Source organism: Triticum urartu, chromosome 5A, assembly GCF_056163025.1.
Source record: "Triticum urartu cultivar PI428250 chromosome 5A, HENAU_Tu73, whole genome shotgun sequence".
Lineage (NCBI taxonomy): Eukaryota > Viridiplantae > Streptophyta > Magnoliopsida > Poales > Poaceae > Triticum > Triticum urartu.
The window spans coordinates 489392886-489400660 of NC_141877.1; positions in this window are offsets into that span (position 1 = coordinate 489392886).

Here is a 7775-nt window from a genome sequence, read left to right on the forward strand (position 1 = left end):
TATGGTTTAATTAATTAGATGCTCTGGAGAGCTATATGTTGTTAGATGAGAACTATGTATGCACTTTGGTTTTAATGTGATGATGAACTTCTATTAATTTGGACACTTAATTTTATATAATGCACGCAGATGAACCGGCAATGGATGTACGGTGACAGACACACCTGCGAGTACATTAAGGGCGTGCATGAGTTTCTCGATGCGGCTGAGGCAAACAAGCAGAATGGTTTTATGTGTTGTCCATGCACTGAATGTGGGAATACGAGGTCTTACTCTAACCGGAAAATCCTTCACTCCCACCTGCTTTACAAGGGTTTCATGCCACACTATAATGTTTGGACGAGGCACGGAGAAATAGGGGTTATGATGGAAGACGACGAAGAAGAAGAGTACGATGACAACTATGTGCCCCCGGAATACGGTGATGCTGCAACGGGGGGAGCTGGTGAAGATCAAGAGGAACCAGACGATGTGCCCAATGATGCTGCAATGGGTGAAGCTGCTGAAGATCAAGAGGAACCAGACGATGTGCCCGATGATGATGAGCTCCGCCGGGTCATTGTCGATGCAAGGACGCAATGCGAAAGTCAAAAGGAGAAGCTGAAGTTCGATCGCATGTTAGAGGATCACAAAAAAGGGTTATACCCCAATTGCGAAGATGGCAACACAAAGCTCGGTACCATACTGGAATTGCTGAAGTGGAAGGCAGAGAATGCTGTGGCTGACAAAGGATTTGAGAAGCTACTGAAAATATTGAAGAAGAAGCTTCCAAAGGATAACAAATTTCCCGACAGTACATCGCAGCAAAGAAGGTCGTATGCCCTCTAGGATTGGAGGTGGAGAAGATACATGCATGCCCTAATGACTGCATCCTCTACCGCGGTGCATACAAGGATCTGAACGCATGCCCGGTATGCGGTGCATTGCGGTATAAGGTCAGACGAGATGACCCTGGTGATGTTGACGGCGAGCCCCCCGGGAAGAGGGTTCCTGCGAAGGTGATGTGGTATGCTCCTATAATACCACGGTTGAAACTTCTGTTCAGAAACGAAGAGCATGCCAAGTTGATGCGATGGCACAGTGAGAACCGAAAGAAAGATGGGAAGTTGAGAGCACCCGCTGACGGGTGGCAGTGGAGAAAAATCGAGAGAAAGTACTGGGATGAGTTTGCAAAGGACCCAAGGAATGTATGGTTTGCTTTAAGCGCGGATGGCATTAATCCTTTCGGGGAGCAGAGCAGCAATCACAGCACCTGGCCCGTGACTCTATGTATGTATAACCTTCCTCCTTGGATGTGCATGAAGCGGAAGTTCATTATGATGCCAGTTCTCATCCAAGGCCCTAAGCAACCCGGCAACGAAATTGATGTGTACCTAAGGCCATTAGTTGACGAACTTTTACAGCCGTGGAATGGAAACGGTGTACGTACATGGGATGAGCACAGACAGGAGGAATTTAACCTCAAGGCGTTGCTGTTCGTGACCATCAACGATTGGCCCGATCTCAGTAACCTTTCAGGACAGACAAACAAAGGATACCACGCATGCACGCACTGTTTAGATGACACTGAAAGTATATACCTGGACAACTGCAGGAAGAATGTGTACCTGGGCCATCGTCGATTTCTTCCGACCAACCATCAATGTCGAAAGAAAGGCAAGCATTTCAAAGGCGAGGCAGATCACCGGAAGAAGCCCGCCATGCGTACCGGTGATCACGTACTTGCTATGGTCAATGATTTACACTACGTAATCTTTGGAAAGGGTCCCGGTGGACTAGCTGTTCCGAATGACGCTGAGGGACACTCACCCATGTGGAAGAAGAAATCTATATTTTGGGACCTACCCTACTAGAAAGACCTAGAGGTCCGCTCTTCAATCGACGTGATGCACGTGACGAAAAACCTTTGCGTGAACCTGCTAGGCTTCTTGGGCGTGTATGGGAAGACAAAAGATACACCTGAGGCACGGGAGGACGTGCAACGTTTGCACGAAAAATACGGCATGCCTCCGAAGCAGTATAAAGGTCCTGCCAGCTACGCTCTTACGAAAGAAGAGAAAGAAATCTTCTTTGAATGCCTGCTCAGTATGAAGGTCATGACTGGCTTTTCGACGAATATAAAGGGAATAATAAATATGCCAGAGAAAAAGTTTCAGAACCTAAAGTCTCATAACTGCCATGTGATTATGACGCAACTGCTTCCGGTTGCATTGAGGGGGCTTCTACCGGAAAACGTCCGATTAACCATTGTGAAGCTATGTGCATTCCTCAATGCAATCTCTCAGAAGGTGATCGATCCAGAAATCGTACCAAGGCTAAGGAGTGATGTGGCGCAATGTCTTGTCAGTTTCGAGCTGGTGTTCCCACCATCCTTCTTCAATATCATGACGCACATCCTAGTTCATCTAGTCGATGAGATTGTCATCCTGGGGCCCGTATTTCCACACAATATATTCCCCTTTGAGAGGTTCGTGGGAGTCCTAAAGAAATATGTCCGTAACCGCGCTAGGCCAGAAGGAAGCATCTCCATGGGCCATCAAACAGAGGATGTTATCGGGTTTTGTGTTGACTTCATTCCTGGCCTTAAGAAGATAGGTCTCCCTAAATCACGGTATGAGGGGAGACTGACTGGAAAAGGCATTCTTGGAAGAGACTCAATAATATGCAGGGATGGATATTCTTGGTCTCAAGCACACTATACAGTTCTACAGAACTCTACCTTGGTGACCCCGTATGTCGATGAACACAAAAACAGTCTGCGCTCCAAACACCCGGAGCAGTGCGACGACTGGATTACATGTGAACACATCAGGACTTTCAGCAGTTGGATGGAAACACGTCTCAGAGGTGACAACACTGTTTGTGATGAGTTGTACTTGTTGTCCAGGGGACCATCTTTGACTGTATTGACTTACAAAGGATACGAGATAAATGGGAATACATTTTACACGATCGCCCAAGATCAAAAGAGCACCAACCAAAACAGCGGTGTCCGCTTTGATGCAGCAACCGAGAGCGGAAAGGACACATATTATGGTTACATAGTGGACATATGGGAACTTGACTACGGACCTGATTTTAAGGTCCCTTTGTTTAAGTGCAAATGGGTCAATTTGTCAGGCGGCGGGGTACAGGTAGACCCATAGTACGAAATGAAAACAATGGATCTGAAAAATCTAGGGTACACTGACGAACCGTTCGTCCTAGCCAATGATGTGGCACAGGTTATCTATGTGAAGGACATGTCTACCAAACCGAGAAAAAGATAAGATAAGGAAGCGAATACATCATACGATGAGCCAAAGCGCCACATAGTTCTTTCAGGAAAAAGGGACATCCTGGGAGTGGACGGCAAGACAGACATGTCTGAAGATTATGAAAAGTTTCATGAAATTCCTCCCTTCAATGTCAAGGCTGACCCAAGCATCCTGATAAACAATGAAGATTATCCATAGTTACGGCGCAATAAGCAAATGACACAAGCGAAGAAAAAGTGAAAACTTTCTTCCGCAACTATTATGATGATACCATGCCAACTTTGTAACACACGAACATGCTACCATTGTCCGTTTTGTATATGCACATGCTATGTGGGTGAAATTATGATACCATGCCAACTTTCAACTTTTTCAGAGTTCATTTGAAATGCTTTCATGTCTTATGGTTCGGCCCTCGTAATACCATGACCATTAGTCCCTGGCCCATGCCAACTTTCAACTTTCAACTTTCTAAAACTAATGGCACTAACAGAAAGTTTATAATTTTGCTCCTCGCCCCTGGCCCATGACCATTAGTCCCGGTTTGTGCCACAAACCGGGACTAAAGGGTTGGTCCTCGTTGCGGGCAGAGTTTAGTCCCACCTCGCCAACCGAAGGGGGCTCACACCGGTTTATAAGCCCTTCCCTCTCCGCCTTGTTGAGCTCCTCTCGAAGTGAAAATAGATGCCCTAATAGAGAAAAGTTTAACCTAAATTCATAGTGAATATCTCTGAAATTCATAGAAATTTACTAGGAATTTAGGTTGAATTTTCTCTATAAGCGCATCTATTCTCATTTCTTTAGTAAGTTAATCACAAACTTGTGATTCAAACAATTTTCAAAGAATTCAAATTTTAACTATTCCAATTTGAAAACTAATGGCACTAACAGAAAGTTTATAATTTTTCTAAAACTAATGGCACTAACAGAAAGTTTATAATTTTGCTAACCTAAAAGCAAACAGAATTAAAAATTAAAGCAAAAAACAAAAGAAAATAAATAATGCAAAAAACAAATCAAAAAAACAAGAAAAAAACTATTTTTATAGTAAAGTTAATCACAAAATAAAATGGCACTAATAGAAAGTTTATAATTTTTCTAAAACTAAAAGCAAAAAAGAATAAAAAAATAAAGCAAAAAAAAGAAAATAAATAATGCAGAAAACAAAACAAAAAAACTGGAAAAAAAATAGCAACAATAAGTATTTTGTTGTAAGTAGAAACAAAATAAAATAAATAAAGCAACAAAGAAAACAAAAAAAACAAAAAATGTGTTTTCAAATTTGAAAACTAATGGCATTAACAAAAAGTTTATAATTTTTCTGAAACTAAAAGCATAAAGAATTAAAAAATAAAGCAAAAAAAAGAAAATAAATTAAATAAAGCAACAAAAAAACAAAAAAAATGCCACCTACTGGGCCCTCACGGCCTCAATACGACTAGAAACCCATCAAAGGGCCAGGATTCAGGCCCGCAGGAGGCCCAGTAGGCCCACAGGCATAGCAGTGACAATTAGGCCCGTAAGCTTGCAATGGAGAGAAGCTCGACAGGGGTGCGGCAGTGGGGCTTATAAACCACTGCGCACCCCTCTCAACTAGCGAGGTGGGACTAAACTTTCGACGCAGCAGCCGCACAAGGCCTTTGGTCCCGGATGGTGGCACCAACCGGGACTAAAGGGGGCCATTGGTCATGGTTCGTGGCACAAACCGTGACCAATGCCCCCCTTTAGTCCCGGTTGGTGCCACCAACCGAGACCAAAGGCCGCCGCTTCCCGCCCTTTGGGCTGCTGAAAAGATGCCTTTGGTCTCGGTTGGTGGCACCAACCGGGACTAAAGGGGGGCATTGGTCACGGTTTGTGCCACGAACCGTGACCAATGCCTTTGCTATATAAGCCAGCACTTAGGAAAATTTCACATTTCCCTCGCAGTTGCCCCCCGACGACGCTGAGCACATCGACGCCGCCAGGCTGCCCCAACGCCGCCCGCCGCCCCAGCCGTCGCCATCGCCCGCGCCCCGAGTCGCCGTCGCCCGGGCCCTCGCCGGCCGTCGCCCGACGCCGTCGCCGCGTGCCGCCGTCCCCTGCACCGACGCGCGCCGCCCTTGCCCCGTAGACGTCGTCGTGCCGCCGTCCCCTGCCCCGAACGTCGCCGCCTCTGTGAGCACCGCACGTCTGCCGCCCCCGCCGCCGCCGTGCATTTTTATTATTATACATGCTATTTTTTACATGTTTTTAGATTTTCATATATATGTGTATGTATGTATTTTTTAGATATACGTATTTTTTGATGTATGTTCATATATGCATGTATGTATTTTTTACATGTTTTTTGTATGTATGTATGTATTTTTCAATTGTAATGATGTTTTAAAAATACATATATGCAAAAGTTAGATTTTTAATTAGAAAATTTTTATCTATATATGTTCTCTGATTTAGTACATTTTAGGTTAGTTTCATTTTAAAAAAAGTTTTATATATTTAGGAAGAAGGAATAGAAGGAAGAAAATGTTTTATATATGAGGGTCGAGAGGGGGTCGACGGTCGAGAGGGGGTCGTCGAACATGAGAGGAAGAAAAGGATAAAAAAACAAGAGGAAGAAGAAAAAAAAAGAGGAGAAGAAAGAATAGAGGAGACCTTCTCCTCTATTCTTTCTTCTCTTCTTTTTTCTTCTTCTTCCTATATGTATTAGTTTTTTTATTTAGGTTGTTAATTAGTAGATATTAATTTTGTTCATATATGTATGGATGCATGTGATATGTATGTATGTATGTATGTATGTATGTATGTATGTATGTATGTATGTATGTATGTATGTATGTATCGGGTATGTCGTTGTCGATATACCCCCTACCCGATAACTTCAACATGAGGGGGTCGAGAGGGGGTCTAGGGTCGCTGAGGGGTCGAGGGTCGTCGAACATGAGAGGAAGAAGAGGATAAAAAAAGAAGAGGAAGAAGAAAAAAAGAGGAGAAGAAAGAATAGAGGAGATCTTCTCCTCTATTCTTTCTTCTCCTCTTTTTTTCTTCTTCTTCTTCTTTATTTTATCGGGAACGAGGGTCGTCGAGGGTCGCCGAGCGGTAGAGGAGAAACCTTAAATAGAAAGTATCGTCGGTGTGAGATACATGTACCGTCGGTGTCGGACACTACATCCACGTCCCACAAGTGGCGCGGGCTTCGACGCCCACGTCACTTGTGGACGTGGATGTAGTGTCCGACACCGACGGCCACATGTATCTCACACCCACGATACTTGCTATTTAGGGTTTCCTCTACCGTTCGGCGACCCTGACCCTCGACGACCCTCGTTTCCGATAAAATAAAGAGGAAGAAGAAGAAAAAAAAGAGAAGAAGAGGAAGAAGAACCTCTTTTTTTCTTCTTCTTCCTCTTTATTTTATCGGGAATGAGGGTCGTTGAGGGTCGCCGAGCGGTAGAGGAGAAACCCTAAATAGAAAGTATCGTCGGTGTGAGATACATGTACCGTCGGTGTCGGACACTACATCCACGTCCCATAAGTGGCGCGGGCTTCGACGCCCACGTCACTTGTGGGACGTGGATGTAGTGTCCGACACCGACGGCCACATGTATCTCACACCCACGATACTTGCTATTTAGGGTTTCCTCTACCGCTCGGCGACCCTCGACGACCCTCGTTCCCGATAAAAGAAAGAGGAAGAAGAAGAAAAAAAGAGGAGAAGAAAGAATAGAGGAGTTACTCCTCTATTCTTTCTTCTCCTCTATTCTTTCTTCTCCTCTTTTTTTCTTCTTCTCTACTCCTCTATTCTTTCTTCTCCTATTTTTTTCTTCGTCTTCCTCTTCTTTTTTATCCTTGAAGCGTTGTCGAGGCCACCCCAAACCCTAAGAAGTAGCGTCGAGGCCACCCCAAACCCTAGAGAAGCAGCGTCGAGGCCACTAATTAATATTAGTTCTACGTTTGCCACTAATATATCCATCTGTCATGTTTGAATAATAATTGCCATGTTGTAAATATTTGTAGAAACTATGGACACCGCCCGAGACGAAGTACAAGAAGAGTTGTTGGGGGACATAATCGCATGAGGAAGTGATGTCGTCTGCTCGTTGTTTCTCAACGACACCGATGGTCTGGAAGCAGCTGGCTATGATTATGATGGCTCCGGTGACCTAATGCCGGTGCAAGAAGGAGACCGTGAGGACGGCTCCGGTGACCCAATGCCGGTGCAAGAAGGAGACCGTGATGACGTCTCCGGTGACCGAACCGAGTCCGGCCAGGTATATATATTAGTTAAGCTTCTGTTGACTAGCTAATTAATGCATTCATTGTTTTGGTATGTACACATATTAATTAAGTCTTTGTTCTTTTTTCTAGCCCTCCGGATCGAGCACAACTTTGGTAAAGAGATGAGGCCCGAAGAAAAAGTTGAGCTCGGATGAAAAGTTTGAGATCATAGCAATCGCGCCCGACGGCCAAACCCCTCCGGACAAAGAGCGCATTTGTTGCTCAGTGCGGGGTTTTGGTTAGGGACAAGATCCCGATCAG